Source organism: Phocoena sinus, chromosome 5 (assembly GCF_008692025.1).
Source record: "Phocoena sinus isolate mPhoSin1 chromosome 5, mPhoSin1.pri, whole genome shotgun sequence".
Classification (NCBI taxonomy): Eukaryota; Metazoa; Chordata; class Mammalia; order Artiodactyla; family Phocoenidae; genus Phocoena; species Phocoena sinus.
In genome coordinates, this window is record NC_045767.1 from 90,080,726 (window position 1) to 90,098,721 (window position 17,996).

General features: G+C 37.8%; 1 protein-coding gene across 1 annotated transcript in view; it reads right to left on the minus strand.

Moving 5' to 3' along the window:
- Positions 1-17,996, minus strand: part of ADAMTS3 (ADAM metallopeptidase with thrombospondin type 1 motif 3) — a 293,136-nt gene that overhangs the window by 203,845 nt on the left and 71,295 nt on the right. The window lies entirely within an intron of this gene.

Sequence of the window (17,996 nt, forward strand, 5' to 3'; positions counted from 1 at the left end):
GAACTCAGGTATTTTACATTTCAAATTGCTTCCAAATGAAACTGTTTGCTTAAGCTGCCATACCTGGCCAGACAGCATGTTAGCACAGGAGTCCACCAGGCCCTCCTGTTCAAACTGCCTCAGCAAACAGCTTCAGTCTTTCAACTAAATTTCTTAATAAGTCAAATTCAGTACTGGTCCAGGGGCCTACAGTTCTCAAAATACATATGTAGGCTTGAGCCAATTTTATGCATCAGAGCCGATGGGGTCTTTGTAGCATAGTTGGTCTTAGCGGTCTTTAGCCACACACTCCTACCAAATGAGACAGGCTCCCTTGCTTCACACTACCACCTTCTTCAGAGCCTCTCCCACAACCTGAAACCACTATTTTGGTTGCAACTACTTGTCCATGTCAAATTGCCAAATACTGTTCTACCAGGTTTCAAGCTGATGATCTCCTAAGGAGTATAACAGATTTTATCTCAAAGAACACTAAACATGAAGAACGGTCTTGAAAGGTGGTCAGAGAGGGGCCAGGGGAGTGAGAAATGCCCCTGAATCTACTGCTGTGCACTTTGACTCTACTTAGAAATTTGCTGTTACATTTGTATATCAAAAGATCCGAAGAGTCCTACTGTAAAAGAAACCTGGGCGCTTAACCAAATGCTCCCTAAACATACTTGACTACAAACCTTTGCTCTGTTTTATTACATTTCCTCATTTCATTTTTCTTACTACCTATTAACATTCTAAAGAAAACAGGTAGAGAACGTCAGATACCACGGTATGATCTCACTTATATATGAAATCTTAAAAAAAAAAGAAAAATAGCTCATAGAGAACAGACTGGTGGCTGCCAGAGGCAGGGGGGTGGGAGGTGAACGAATGGGTGAAGGGGGTCAAAAGATACAAACTTCCAGTTATATAGTAAATAAGTCATGGGGATGTGATGTATACAGCATGGTGACTATAGATAATAATACTGTATTGCGTATTTGAAAGCTGCTAAGAGAGTAGATCTTAGAAGTTCTCATCACAAGAAAAGAAAATTGTTAATTATGTATAGTAACAGACCGTTTTGCAAGATACACAAATATGGAAACTTGTACACCTGAAATTAATATGTTAATTATACGTCCAAAAATGCAGAAATAATGACATCATCCCTCTGAGGAGAATCTGCATGTATTAGGAAGTTCCTGAAGAATCTCTGATAATATCATTGCAGATCCCATGGCTGTTGGTAGTAGAAATAGTTGTAGTCAGAGAACCATTCCTAACACATCTTGAATTATTCCACCTAGTAGCTACAGAGTCTGCCTGCTGTTAAAAATAGCAGCTAAGGGGCCTCCCCGGTGGCGCAGTGGTCGAGAGTCCGCCTGCCGATACAGGGCACACGGGTTCGTGCCCCAGTCTGGGAAGATCCCACATGCTTTGGAGTGGCTGGGCCCGTGAGCCATGGCCGCTGAGCCTGTGCGTCCGGAGCCTGTGCTCCGCAACGGGAGAGGCCACAACAGTGAGAGGCCCGCATACCGCAAAAAAAAAAAAAAAAAAAAAAAAAAAAAAAAAAAAAAAATAGCACATAAGATTTATTGAGAGTTTAGTGTGTAATGTTCAGGGTTCCAAGTATTTACATATATTTACAAATGCAAGTCACCTAACAATCCAATAGATAAGCACTATTTGTTATCCATGTCAGACAGATGAGGAAACTGAGGCACAAAAATGTTAAATCACTTAAAGGTAAACACAGCTAGTGTGTGGTGGAAGTTGGATTCAAATCCAAGCATCTGGCTCCAGAATCCCTGCATATTAATATCTTTAATAAACATTTAAAATGAGATAAATCTGTATATTAATATCTTTAATAAACATTTAAAATGAGATAAATCTTTAATAAACATTTAAAATGAGGTAAGACCATAATTACCCTTTGGAGAACAACCAAGTAATATAAACACAAAGTGGTATGGTCCCAGTATACAGTCTTTAAGACCGGTACTTGTTGATTTTCTTCCACTTTGCTTGTGAAAAAAGTGTTTTAAAACAAGGACCAGAGAGCAAACTCATTAGGAATGGTTGTCATGATAGTTAAGTTTAAGTAAAGTACCAACTGAGCTTCAGGAGTTGAAAAAGAGACTCCCTTCCTCCAAAAACAGCAAACTTCTCATTCAACAGTGAGAAAAGGAAGAACTGGATAGATTTTTTACTTTAAGGTTGTATTAACTTTGCCAATTTGCTTGGCAAAGGTGGGAATATGCGTAGACACACACACTTCTGAACTTTTACAACAAAGACAAGGAAAATTAATATTTTACGCTCATTCACAATGACTAAAAGCATCTTGAATTAAAATATTGATGAAATAAGTAAATTCTATATTTCACCTCATAAGGACTGGCCATTTTATTTTGTGGTACTAATTTTTTGAATTAAGTGTTGGATCTTTTATTACAAAATAATACCTTATTGCACAGAATTCTGAAATATTAAATTTTATCCTAATAATTCGCTTTGACCTGAACATTTTTGGTTTTACAGATAATTTGTTATAAAATGATTTGTTGTCGAAAGGGCTAGAACGACTAAATTAAGAAAAGCCAAGGGCATGGGGAATTGTGATTAGAAAATATATAGTATGAATTAGTGTAATTATATTATTAATATTTTATTAATATACTCATACTAATGGAAATGTAAGGTCATGTTTTGGATTCAAACCACCCCACCACAATGTAAATTACTGAAAAGGTTTGTAATGGTTTGGAACACAAGCTTTGGAGTCTGAAAGACCTGAGTAGAAATTCCAGCAGGTTCAGTGCTCTTGTCTGTAAAATTAGGATCAGTACAGCAATCAAGCCTAGAGAGTTGCTTCAGGAATTGCTGGCTCAGCGCCTCAGCACAAGCTTGACACGGAGCACTTCACACTTCTTAGCTGCTATTACTGTTGCTCTTATTAGTCAGTAGGCTTTGTCCTAGATAATATCACTTTAGTTTAAAAATTAGGTTAATAAAATATAGATTGAGGAAGACCAGAAGAGGGATGTTAATAGCACTAGGAGGATGGAACAAAGACAGAAACAGTAAACAGTGCTTGGCTCGGCTACGTAGGAATAGTGGAGGAGAAACAGGGTTTGAAATGCATGAAGACAGAATCTGGACTGCAGAAAATTCTCCCAACCCTCAGATGTGTAAAATTTTAACTGAAGGAATGGATTTTCATCAGTGCTTGCTCAATATGGAAATTCACCCATCAGAAATATACTACGTAATTCAACATATGTAATTATGAACACTGTGTACTGATTTTTTCTTTTATGATGAGAAATGTATGAGATTGAATTCCTTTGGAAGGCACAACCCAATGGCAGTACTACAAACAATAAAGATGACTGTATGCACATGTTGTATGCTTCTCAGTTATCATTAATAAAATACTAATTCTGATCAACCATGCTAAAAGAAAATCTGACAACTTTCCATATTCTCTACAAAAGTGATACTGCAGAATCATTGATAAATAAAGAGGCAATTGAAGTTTGGGAGCTAAAAAGTGGAGAAAAAGACATAGAAATATGTCAAACAGTCACAATAAGAACATTGTGCTTCTTCTGCATTTTCAAATGTTAGTAATATTTGTCAGCTTTATCAAGTTTGTCATTTTTATGATTCTTTTTCTCGCGCCAAATAATCAGTATTGTTCCTAATTTTATACAAGCTTCAGACCCCACAAAACCTGAATCCACCCCTGACTTTAATATATCCTCTATAAAGCAATGTCCATAGTGCGTTGCTTAAAGATCCGCTATATCCTACAGCTAAAGAGGAAAAACCTTTTAAATCATTTCTAAATGATTTTCAGAAGTAGCTAGATCTGCTGAAAATGCTGATAATTCACTTACAAAGGCACTCACTTATCCCTACCAGCATTCATGTCCTCATTATCCCTACCTTCCCTGCTACACCACCCCTTGGAGAGAAACTGTGGAGAAAATGTGCATTTTCTGCATACATGGTGCTTAGAATGGTAGGCTCCTCTTGTATGCTTGGTTCATTATTTATACTTTATTTGCTTCTTCACTTGTTCTGCTTTTAAACAGGGCACGCCTGTGTAGTGCTCTAAGCCAACACAAGGAGGAAGTTCAAAGGATCAAGACAGAAGAAAATCCTTGAGCCACTCACTCAAGTGAACGTATTCAACATGCCATGTATTGTAAGATAACCGTCTTAGAAGGTAGAAATAACCATGGCAGGAAATTACCCAAAATGTAAATAGTAGAGATCTTTGAGTTGTAGGGGTGTGTGCATTTTTTCTCCTTCTACAATATGCTTAAAGTTTTTTTAGCACTTCTAAATGCAAAATGAAATCAAGATGTGCTACATTTATACCGAACAACAAAAATTAATAAATGAAGAATGCTTTTTCTAGTAACCCGAAATGTCCTACATTAGTGAATGAATTCTATCAGGCTCTGCTTGCTCATTGTCGATAGGCCTTACTTACAAGAAACTGGCAGAACATAGCAAAGATTAGAGACAAATCATCTAATTTCACAGGCTGAAAATCATTAAACACATACACAACAGTAATAACACTCTAATTCATGTGCAATATGAGGGAACAAAACCAATTTTATTTTTAACAGGTTTGGAATGCTCAGTGATCTGGGATCTAGGCAGGCAGAGAGGAACGAGAGCTACTCCAAATTAGATATTACATGCTTCTGGAATTAGTTAATATAGATTGTTGGATGTTTTACTTTAAATAGAAGTGGTTGTTTTGCTTTAAATGGAAAGCAGTAAGTCACTAAAGCCATGAGACATCAAAAGATGCCTCCATGTCACCAAAAATCAAACAAATATTTATTGAGGACTTACTACATGCTAACTATGTTGCCTGCTCTATCCCCAGCCTGGAGACACACTACTATTACATTTTACCCTGAGTTGTAAAGATGACACGGCTAAGCAGTGGCAGGTCTAAGATCAACAGATCCTACAGCCTGGCTGTTCATTACTATATAGTACTGTCTTCTCTCAGAATCCTGAAAGACTGATGCAAAACCAACACTTATCCTTAAAACACACAGCACACTTCATGTCCTTCTTTCATACTCTCTCTGCTTTTTTGTTCATGAAATACTCATTATCTCAACAGACCATTACAGAAAGACAGTGATTCATCTTTGGGAGCGAGGATACAAAGTGAAGAGCAAGAACCACAAATGACAGGGAGTCCCTGTCACTGACTGACTGTGTCAGGGACTAAAGTCTATCCCAGATTGACAAGAGAGCAAAGCTTTAATGAGTGAGTCCAAGGCTGGTAATATTTGGAGGTGGAGGTAGTGGCCTTCATGGTGATGAGAAAATAAATGGATACATTCATTTTCTTACTGTCAGGAGGGAAGAGGGAATCCTAGGGCTGTATTTAAGATTATTAGAATGTACATCACTGAAATAACAGGTTTCAAATATCCAAGTTCACATCAGCCAACCATCCCAGAGGCCTCCATTCTCCAACTTATAGTCAATCAGTTTCTCTTTCTCGCCACCACCATCCTACGCCTCTCTCTCCCTCTCTCTTTTTCTCTGTCTCTCTTCCTCTCTCCCTCTCTCTGAAATACGGCCCTTTATGCAACTAGAGACAAACTGATCATGATGTTAATTAAAAACAAGCATAGACCAAATGTCCATGCCCTCCTTGCCTTAAAAACAAAAACAGAAGCAATCAAAAGAATGCTTAAAGTTAAGCATAAGAAATTGACAAAAGAATAGGAACAGAAAAATGGTCAAAATAGGTATCTAAAAGGTCTGATACTAAGGTGTAAGTGGTTAAATACATGCAGATGGGGTTTTGAGAATATGAATGTTTTATAACTTTCTTTCGATCTAGTTTTCTTTTGTGGAATTTGAGTGGATGATGATTCAATGAATAACTGAATGAATGATGAAAACTATGAACTCTTTTTAAAATCATCCTATGACACTTTTTTTTCACACTCCAGGCTTTTCTAAGATACCCTGAAGCCCTCTCCATGGTCCCCAGGTTAATAACTTCTAAAGTAAATAATGATAGTGATTACAAATAGGTGCTTTAGTGACTAACTCCAGATACCAGAAAGGGTTTCTGCTTATATGTGCCATTCCATTTTCATTACGAGTAGGGCTAAATGTAACAAGGACCTTGAAAGAACACTTAAATATTCTATTGGAAACTGGTGACCACAAATGATGCAATGTTATCAAGCTCAGTTTGTTTACTGCCCATAGGGCATCAATTGCTAAAAACTGGCAAAACATAGGAAATATTAAAGAAAAGTGCTAGTGAAACACAGCTTTGTATACAAAAAGTCCTTTTAACTTTTCAGAGGTGTCTTACACACTGTAAACCATTAAACATCAAAACTACTATTAGATAATGAATGTATTACAAATGCTCAGGACCAGAATCCACTTTAATTTGATTAAGTTTGGAGTTTGATGAAGGATGAGGACTCTGTTTAAGGAAGAAGCCTAGGATTAGAGAACAGATTGAAACCAGGGGGATAAAGCTTAGAAAGAACTAGTAACTGTGCAGATATTGGAAGATGGCTTTCCCAGTGTATATCAATACCTGGTCATCAAGAACATTTTGGATAAAAAATTTTAAATCTATTTACTTAATATTTCAACTCTGAGATGGTCATACAAATCCACACAATCAGAAATATTTTTGAAAAGAATACTTAGGGATTAATGCAAATGATCAAAACCAATGTATATAGCAGAGCATCAAGATTAAGAAAATGGAGTTTTAAAGCTGGACAGACCCAAGTCTGATAGGTGGACACTGCATCCACCTCTAGAAAAAGTTTCAGTTAGTTTCTCAAAGCTTCAGTTTCATCATCTGTGAGAAGAAGATAATAATAGGATTAAATGAGAAAATGCAAAAGAAATCCAGTGCCTTGCACATAAAAATATCTCAAATTATACTTATTACTAACAGTTATCATCCTAATGTCAATAATAACACTATTACCATAAAGTTATATTATCAGGGGAAGATTTTAGTATTCCAAATTTTTAAACAGAGCCAAAAAAACAAAAAGTTAAGTATCAAGAGTATCTCCTTATTTATTTATTTACTGGTCATTAGCTAATTTGTGAACAGATATATGGTCATCTTAAATAGTAACAGATTTTTTTTTCTTGTTTATTGGAGCTGCTCAGGATGGATTTTCTAGTTTATCTTGCTCCTCTATAGAGTAACTGAGCTGTGTAAGGAATGATAATTATGTACCATATATCATATGAATATGTGTGTGTGTCAACTATTTGAAACAACTTCAAAAGCCACCAGAATTTCAAAAAGCTGAGGGACAGGAGAAAAAGAGCTTTAGGAATGCCAAAGTTTTAGAGACCTCACAGGAAGAAAGATTTTTAAAAATTAAGTTAGCAACAATAATTAATTAATGAGTGTCCAAGCTCAAAGATCTATCATTTCCTTGAAAAACTGAGACACATAATTTATAACAAAATCATATATTAATAAAAGCCATACAAAAAACAGACTTAGAATTAAAAAGAAGGTTAAAATAAGTTGTTACCTATACCTAAATTTGGAGAATACGTTTAGTTGTACTGTGTCAGAAAGAAGAAATTGCCACTACTCATGCTAGATAGGTAAAAAATACCCTTGTTTATTTTATAAGATCAAATGAATATTCAAACCTGGAGAGCACCATTACAAAATGATGTCACCCATTCACAATCAAGAGATATAAAAATGTTCACTAACTTTGAGAAATCTCCCTGTGGAATTTATTGTAAGACCATGAGTCAAAAGAAGCATTAAGCCATAGGCACTCATATAGTCACTGCGTCATTACATATGAAATCAATAACCAGAAAGCAGCTAGATGTCCTGTCATAAAGCAAAGGCTAAATAAATTTGGAATATTCAATTAAAATCAACAGTCACAACTTGAACATGTTCTACATGCCAGGCGCATCGTTAACTAACACAGAGAGACTTGCTCTCAATACAGTCTCACTCTAACATATCAATTTGATGAAATACAATACAACCATTAGGAAGACAGTAAAACAAAACAGATAAATCTTCATGGTAAAAAGTTAATATATAAAAATATGAAATAGAAAATATGAAATACAGTGATCTAAATCATATAAAAAGTGGACCTGGGGTGGAAGTTAATTAGAGGGTGCTAATTCATTATCACCAATCTTAATTTGACAAGCTACTTCTCATGCCATCTGTTATTCATCAAACATCCCCTTTAAACACTTTTCTTTAGTGGACAGGAGAGATTTTCTTCTGTCAATTCCATCTGTTTGTGGCAACATGTGCTACAGCAGCACATAAATGCTACTATACTCAGAGAATGAGTATAAGCAACTCATAGAGATTCTGAAATTGACAAACCTACCCCCTTTAAAAGAGAGGGTCTTGTAGGCAAGTGAATTTTAAATGTACTCTTATGACCAATGGTAAAAGTTCCAAACTCATACACATTTTTTTTTTTTTTCTGGCTGCGTTGGGTCTTTGTTGCTGCACGCAGGCTTTCTCTAGTTGCGCGAGCAGGGGCTGCTCTTCATTGCAGTGTGGTGGCTTCTCTTGTTGCGGAGCACGGGCTCTAGGTGCGCAGCCTTCAGTAGCTGTGGCATGTGGGCTCAGTAGTTGTGGCTCACAGGCTCAGCTGTGGCGCACAGGCTTAGTTGCTCTGCGGAATGTGGTATCTTCCCGGACCAGGGCTCGAACCTGTATCCCCTGCATTAGCAGGCGGATTCTTAACCACTGTGCCACCAGGGAAGTCCCCAAACTTACACTCTTTTAACACCTTTACTCAAACAAGTCTAATTTCTCTGCTCAATCCTTCAGTTCAACCACGCAATGAAATGTTTTCATATTCCCTGATCTTTGGCTGATTTAATAACTTCATTTACTTGGGCTAAGTGATATGTTTGCTACATGCAATCCAGTTTTCACTCCAAGTTTTATTAAAAGTACTAATAGACATTTCACATGTGCAAGATTGATAGACTGGCCTGTCCTGGTTCAAGTAGTGACATGCTGAATGATATTATCGGGGAAACAGTCCTTATTTCCTTTCTCTAGTTCATCCTTTATTGTTCCTTTCCCTTTCTTATTTATTCAGTCATTCAGCACACATTTATCATGCACTTACTACATCTTGTATTCTCTTCTGAGCACTGAGGGTTAAGCAGCGAATAAGAAAATAATCCCTGTCCTCACAGAACTCGCGTTGCAGTTGAGGAGATATAAATAAACAAATATAATTTCAGATCATGATAACTGCTATGAAAAAGTAAAGCAAGGAAATGGTTAAAGAGTGGCTGGGGTGAGGGCTCTGCCGTTTTGACTCTTCTGAGAGGTAGGAGGTTTAAGCAAAAGCCTGAATAGAGTGAGGGGTTGATAAAGTCACCAACCCCAGGGGTCTATCAACACCTGTAACAACTTAAGCAATATTACTAATCCCTCTTGAGAAATGTAAACCAGAGAGATGATTTATACTTGTTTCCTTTCTGTGCTGTTGGTTCTAAAAAGTCTAGTCATGGCCCATGGCTTCTGGAACAATGAATAGTCATGAAGACTAAGGGCAGCCTAATCCCAAGCACACCAGACAAACATGACTGCATTTTACACAGGTAGTTGGTCCGTAGCTCTGAATTGACCAAACTCTCAAAAAGCCAAGCCCCCTTCATATTTTTGTCAGGTTATCTATGCTTGAATATTTATACCAAGTAGCATCATACATTGCAATCAATTAAAGAAAAACATCCTAACTAGACCAAAGAAGAAGTGAGACAAAAGCCATCCTGAAGAGCAGGGATAATTATTCTAATGAAGTATCTTCCCACAGGTCCCCAAATCTCTAACTACACGAGTATCCATTCTCCATAGCCTCTGTCTAAAAATAGTGGTGGGATTTAGGTGATTTTTATTCTTTCTTTTAAAGTGTTTTTAAATCTAGTTTGGATATTAAAACAGACAAACAAACAAACAAAAATGAAGTATTTGATGAGACTTTTTTAAAAGAAAAATTTCCTCTTCCACATCCCCGCATCTATTTTTTTTTTTTTTTAACTTGGCCAGTTACAGGTGGCTAGCAGCAAAGAGCTCTACCCTGCCATTAACCACATAGAAGTCTCCCTGAAAAGGATCAAGCGCTCTTGTGTTTCATCAATTTAACATCCCAGCATTAGCACCAGCCAAGCAGACACAGCCAGGCTGCCAAGACAAACAAATGGGGCTTGGCAGAAGGGGGGCAAGTTTCTGGAGACAACCCTCCAGTCTAAACTTCTTAAGGAGTCAGTATAAATGTGCTTTTATTGAAAAGGTGCTGCTCCATCGAAAAAGCACAGATTCAGTTCAAACACTGCCACCTTTCACTGGTTATGTTGGCTTAAGGTGTGTGCAGCTCAGTGACTGTGCAAAACCTGCGTCACAGCTACCTGCTGCTCGCTTTTTTAATCCCCAAACCAAAACTTTTGGAGCCACGCTGAACACTGGCTGTTTTATCAGCAAGAAAATAAGAGTAAAGAGGATGCTGGGCCACAGAGCCTTTCCCTACCTCCACCCCGACCTCATCCAAATAGGGAGTTTACAGTCAGTGAATATATGATTATAGGTCCCCTCTGTTTCTCTAGTATGGTGGACAGAATTTAAATTTAGTATGGGATAGCACTCCTTCATTCCTCTTCTACAGTTTGTCAGTAACCAAACATTTCTTAAAGGTTAAGCTTCTTAGAGATGGTGGGGGAAGGCTCAGTTCTGAAACCTAAAAAACACTGGAAATATTTTACAGGAAATTCTAAATTTTTAAATGTAAATCTTAAAAATTACCATTGATAAACATTTACTGAACATCTACATCTGCTCTGTGCTGAACTCTGGGTAAGATGCTAGAGATACAAAAGAGAATATGGTACTCAGTCTCCTCGAAGAACTAGCAATCTAATTCAGTAAAATACTTCTGGCAACAACTAAAAATAAAATTACAACATTCTGACAGTTTGAGAGATTTGGGTTCCCAAGAATTTGCAAAAAATGAATCTCTATAAAGTCATGTACTGGAATTCCATGAGCCAGTTTGAAAGGTAGCCTCATTACTGAATGTTCAAACTGCATAAACTTCATCCTAGAAGTTTTAGGTATTTATTTAAACTGTGTGTCCCCAAAAGAGGATTCAAGTACTCACAGCAGCAGTAAGCCACCTTCACGGGAGTGGCAGAAGTATTTCATTCATTTATCCTCTAAGTATTGGGCTTCTAAGAGAATCCAAGCACTCCCTTCTAGGTGCTGGGAATATGACGGCAAGTAAGACAGAAAAAGCCCCCATCCTCATGAAGTTTACAATCCGGCTTGAGAGAGAGAATATTAATCAGCAGATAAATGAGCAATATTGCTGAGTCAGTGACAATGACAGTGATCAAAACCAGTCAGTCTTGGGAAGAGTTGGGGTGCAGGCACAAGCATTGGGAGGACTGCTTTAAGAGAAGGTAGTCTAGAGAGGCTATTTTGTAGAAGCAATACTTGAGCAAAGATCTGAAAGATCAAAAGGAGCCAACCATGCAGAAGGAAGAGCCAGCAGAGGGAGCAGCAAGAGGAAGAAATAAGCTTATTAGCAAGTTCCAGGAAGAACAAGAAGGCCAATGTGGATGGAATGTTGTCAACCAGGGAGAAGTGGCAAGACTAGGGGTCAGTCTCCGCCAAAGTCCAGACCAGGGAAAGCCTGGAGACCACGGAAAGAAGTTTGGATTTTATTTTGACAGTAATGGGAGACTACTGGGGTGGGAGGGTTAAATGGGGGATATGGAGGGAGGATGATCTGATTTACTTGTTACAGCCAGTCTCACTGCATTCATTCATCCAAGTATTTGTTGAGTATTTATTATATTCTAGATCTTGGGGATATAAGAGTGAACTAAAAAAAGGCAAAATCTCTACCTTCATGAAGTTTGGGCGTGAGTAGAGATTCTAGGGGCAATTAACACAAAGCAAAAAAATAAGTTTAATACATCCAGTGATGAAAACTCTTATGAAGAAAAAGGCAATGGGGCTCTCCTGGTGGCGCAGTGGTTGAGAGTCCGCCTGCCGATGCAGGGGACACGGGCTCATGCCCCGGTCCGGGAAGATCCCACATGCCGCGGAGCGGCTGGGCCCGTGAGCCATGGCTGCTGAGCCTGCACGTCCGGAGTCTGTGCTCCGCAACAGGAGAGGCCACAACGCTGAGAGGCCCACGTACCGCAAAAAAAGAAAACAACAACAAAAAACAAACAAAAAGGCAACGAAGAAGTGGAATATGATAATGGAAGGTGCTATTTCAGACAGGTTGGTTGGGGAAATTCTCTCGCATAGAGGGACAGAGATCTGCCAGGGAAGTGTTTCAGGCAGGCAATCAATGGAAGGGTCCAGAAAGAGAGCATACTTGGCTTGTGGCTGGAATGTGGCCTGGGGGAGGTTGTAGGAGAAGGAATTATAGAGGTAGCATGTGGCAAGAGTCTTGGCTGCCTTGTGAACAGCGGTAGTTTGGATTATATTCTGATTGACAAGGAAGACCACAGGATGGTTCTGAGCAGAGGAGTGACAACCTGATCTACATTTTAAAAGGAATGGTCTGACTGCTGGGTAGAGAAGAGATGGTAAGGGAACAGGGACAGATGCAGGAAATCCTGTTAGACCATAGGAAACTTGAGCGCCTTAGACAGGAGGACATGGTCAGATTCTGGATATAGTCTGAAGGCAGAGCCAACAGAATTTGCTGGTGGACGGGATAAGGGATGAGAGAGAATGAAAGCCTTGAATGATGATTCTAATGACTTTATCTTGAATGCAATGCTTTTTCTAGTTACCCTCCTACCTCTCTGGCTGCATCTTTTATATATCCCTGGTGGGTTCCATTCAGTCTAATTTACTTGCCTAAGTTCTATCCTTGGGCATCGTCTCTTCTCTGTCTACATACTCCTCCAGAACATTTCCGTGTATACCCATCGCTCCAATTATAGCTGTCTGTGATGATTCCCAAAGTAACCGAATGGGAAAACGTAATACTTTAGGACCAGATAGATCTAGACTCAATTCCAAATTCCAGCACTTCCAGCTTTGTGATCTGAGGTTGGCTATGTGACCTCTCTGATCCTGCTTCACCATTTGTCAATTACAGATGGTAATACCTCCAGGGGATACTGAGAGAATTAAATACATTAAAAATATTACTGTACCCCTGGTACATTAAAAGTACTCAAACATCGTTTCAAAGTTGTGTTTTATTTTGTTTTCATCTTTATCCCCAGCTCAAAGTCCCTCAAAAAAGCTTGCTCCTCTCCTCTCTTTTCCATACAGTCACGCTCCTTCAGCCTCTTCAGGTCCAATTTCCAATTGCCCGGTCAGCAGATTCAAACTCCTACAAACCTCTGGATTTCACTCCTTCCTGTTAATCCTATACCTAGTTACCCCTGGATTCTGCTGACCACCATCTCAAGTGTTACTACCACAACCTTATCTCAGACCACATTACTTCGCACTGAATCTGTTTCTAACTTCTCCCAAATGCTGTGCCAGTGATTCTCCCAACACACAATATCATATCACTCCTTACACAAAAGCAATGAATGGCTTCCTATTATTGAAATAAGTTCCAAACTTATTCATACATACTCAAGGATACACTGGTGTCGGGCCAATTGTAGATCTCCAGCTTACTCTCCTGAGTTATCCTATCTTAACTCTATACTCTTACAACTGAAAAGAGTCACACTATCTTCTTCCACCATGACTTGCTCCATGCTATTTCCTCTGCTTAAGATTTTCCCTTCCTTCCGGCTCTCTAAATTCTATATCTACTTGTCCTTTAAGTTCAAGCCTTACCTCCTCTGAAGCATCTTCACGGCATGTGTCCCAGACGAAGATGGGATCCCTTTAGGTGATGCCATAGTAGCAAGTTTGCATCACTTCATTCCTGCCCTCACCACATCTCATTATAATTGCTTGCTTACTTGTACAGTGCTCCCCACTGGGCTATCATCCTTGAAGAAACAACTAGTGACTCATCTTTGCATCCTCAGCAGCTACCACCCCACAGCAACCCGGCAGTCCAATTACATCCGAATGTTCCAGGAGATGTATCTCTATCCCAACATCACATGGCCTATATTATCAGAACAAAGAAGATTATGATCCCTGGACCATTTTGCTCCAACAGCCATACCTTCTCAAAATCAGAATCATGTAAAGATATATTATTTCATTAATCCTTCAGAGATTTTCAGAGCTTGGAAAAAAAGCTCCTTATGTAGAGCTCAAGAAAAGTCTTCATTGTATCTAAAAATAGTCAAATGATAAACGATTTTAGACCATCTCATTTACAAACTCTAACTCAATGAAAAAATATACATAGTATACAGGTAAGAATCTGGTTGGCAAAGCTTCACAATTCACATGGTTATGATGCTCACAAAATTTCTAATTTTTTTCACAGTAATCATCATCCCAAGTTTATAGGCGTCTTAAGGAACAATAAATCAGGACAATAGCCAAAATTTATTTCCAAACATGAATACTTTAATAGCAAATATATAATTATTTCACAGTTTTCTTTTTTTTTAAAAAGTACTTCCTCACAATTATTAAGTGAGGAGCTAGATATATCGCGTATGTTAAGGAACTCTCCATATCTAGCCATACTTAAATGACAGATCTGGAGTAAGAAACAATGATTAATAAAAGCATTGTCCAAGTACAAAAAGGCATGTAATACTTTCCTTTAAGGCTTAAATGATGACTTAGGGAAGTCGTATCATTCCTTTCAGACACCACTGATTAAACAGAACATAAGAAAGTTAAACTAATAATGTTAAAATTTGCATGTATTTAAACAAACAAACGAACTTGAGACTAGAATTTGAATCTTCCTGACTTGGATGACTGCTAATTTTGCCATTCCACATCACCTGATCCTTCCCGTGAACTCCCAGTCACACTTTTACGTTCAAGTATACGTCATCTATTTTCATACTTGGAGGGGTGGAGGGCGGGGGAAGCAGTCTCCTGGGTTTCAATAAGAAGATAGCACAGCATCTTTCTTATCAGGAACAACCATCAGATAACTGTTCAGAATTTTCCATATGCAAATCTACAGTACATACATAATTATAAATCATTCTACAATCACATAATTTAAACCCCACTCTTCAACCATTACGTACATAACAAGTTAGCACTCTTGCCCCCCCTAGTGGATGAATAAATACAAAATTGTTTTTTTCCAGAAAGGTAAAAATTATGTCTGAAGTGTATGCATGTACAGTCATCCCTTGGTATCTGAGGAGGACTGATTCCAAGACCCCCGTGTGGATACCAAAATCTGAGGATGCTCAAGTCCCTTATATAAAATGTAGTCTGCATATAACCTATACATATCCTCCCATACAGGGATGGATAATTATCTCTAAACTACTTACAATACCTACTACACTGTAAATGCTATGTAAATAGTTGTAAATTCAATGTAAAGGCTATGTCAATAATTGTCAGCACATGGCAAATTCAAATTTTGCTTTTTGGAAGCTTCCAGAATTTTTTAGAATATTTTCTACCCACAGTTGGTTGGATCTGCAGATGCAGAGCTTGTGGATATAGAGGGCTGACTGTATATTCAGAAATATGCTTAGAAGACAGATATAGTAACTATTAACCAGTTAACAGTGTAGTCCAAGAGCCTCATGGAGACTGACGTGAAAGATTCCATATTATAGTGAAACGAGATGGTTTGAATTCTAACTCCAACCCATAGGAGCAATGTCATCTCAGGTTAGCTGGTTAACATCTAAGGCTCCACGTCATCGTCTCTAAAATGAGTCTGACAATAGTGACTTCACAGGTTTGTTGTGAGGTAACATAAAGTGCCTTGCACAGTACGTGGCACACATTAGAACACTAATAAAATCAGCTTCCCTTCCTCCTTCCTGCTGTCACCCTTCACATCTCAATGGTTGGCATACACAAATTTCTCAGGCCCACCCTTTCCAAATATTCCCAGTGTGCCGTATTTTTTGAGATAATTTTTCTTAGGGAAGACTTAAAAGTTGTGTACAAGAGGATCAAGTTGGTTTCCACTCACGTTCAGTATCACTTTAGTCCAGGCAGATAATGGCTCTCCTGGTGGTTTCATTCTGAATCAGGATTCCAGCTCTTTCAGCATACCCTCTGACTTTGTGCCTGGCCACAGGCAAAATGGCTTAGCTACACTGACTGGATCCCGCCACCTCTCAGACAGATACTCTATCTGCCCCCTACTGTATTTCTCAGGGGTACAGTGAGGATTACCAAGACTATTTTTTGGAAATTCCTTTAAATTTCAAAGCAAAAAAAGAAAAATATTATATAACAGTAAGCATTTAAAAAAATTATATGCATTATCCTATACATCCATGACTTAGAGCAGTGGTTCTCGAAGTTCGTTCTGTGTATCCCTGGGGGTCCTGAGACCCATTCTTTTAAAGGAGTGTGCAAGGTCAAAACTATTCTCATCTTAATATGCAGATGCTTTTGCCTTTTTACTGTGTTGATATTTGAACTGATGGTGCAGAAGCTACCGTGAGTGAAACTTCTGGCACCTTAGCATGACTCTAGGCATTGGGACCGAACTGTCCTAGTAGTCATGATATTCTTTATCTCTGTACACTTATAGTAATAATAATAATTTTTAAAAAGCCAGTTGAACTTAACAGTGTCCTGATAAAGCAGTAACAATTTTATTAAATCTTTAGCCTTAACAACAAAATTTTAAATATTCTGTAACATAATGGGAAGTATACAACCAGAATCACACTTCTATCACATACCAAAATATAAGGGAGACTGCAAGGAAGATCACTTATGCAATTGTTTAAGATGTGACTTGAACTAACCACTTTTTTTTCAAAGAACATCATTTTCACTTGAAATAACAATGAGCATAAATTATGGTTATCCAAACTTGGCTATTTGGCAAACATCTTGAAAATGAATAAAGTGAGCCTGCCTCTTCAAGGAAAACAACTGACAGGATTTGTAGCCAATGACAGAATTCAAACTTTCTAGTGAAAATCAGAATTTTGGAGTACTTGTACCTTCCACTGTAAGCCTGACAGCCTCCCAACACTAAAAGACTTTTTCTGATTCTATCTGTGAATATATTAACAAATGTTGATATTGTAATATCTCATAGCTCAGGGACCCAATATTTTCCAAATGACCAATGCATGAAATTACAAGATCATACATAGCTAAATGATCCACTGAAAGTACAACATGGATTTTGGTGTAACAGAGTACAAAAATACTTGATATGGTTTCGGATTCCACATTGCAACTAACCTTTAAAATGTTACTATTTGTTGAGTTTTAGGACAGAATAAAAGAATATTCTCAATTATTTGAAAAGGCTATTAAAATATTTTATTTTCCAACTGCATATGTTCATAAAACCAAGTTTTCTTCATATACTTCAACCCAAACCAACACATTAAAATACAAAAGCAGATATGGAAACCTAGCAGTCTTCCATTAAGCCAGATATTAAAGAGGTTTGCAAAAATGAAAACCAATGCCAACCTTCTAATATCTTTTTGAAAATATGGTTATTTTTCATAAAAAGTTTATGTTACCAATATAATGGGTTTCTTATTGTTAATTTAAATAAACTAATAAATCAACATTTTAACATTTCCTCAGCTTTAATTTCTGATAGGGTAATGTAGACAGACATAACCTGTATAAACAAAATCTCTTTGAGGTTTTCAATAGTTTTTCGGAGTATAAGAGTTCCAAGGTCAAAAAGTTTGAGAACCGCCGCCTTAGAGAAACCAACATCCCCCACTGAAGAAGGCTGTCAATAGAGATCACTTCTCCCTCAGTTTGAAGCTGGAATGTCAAAAATTATGCAAAATAAAGCAGATACTTTAAATTCCTAAGATAAATACAAAGAAGACCTAGAAATGAGAATTGAGTTTCT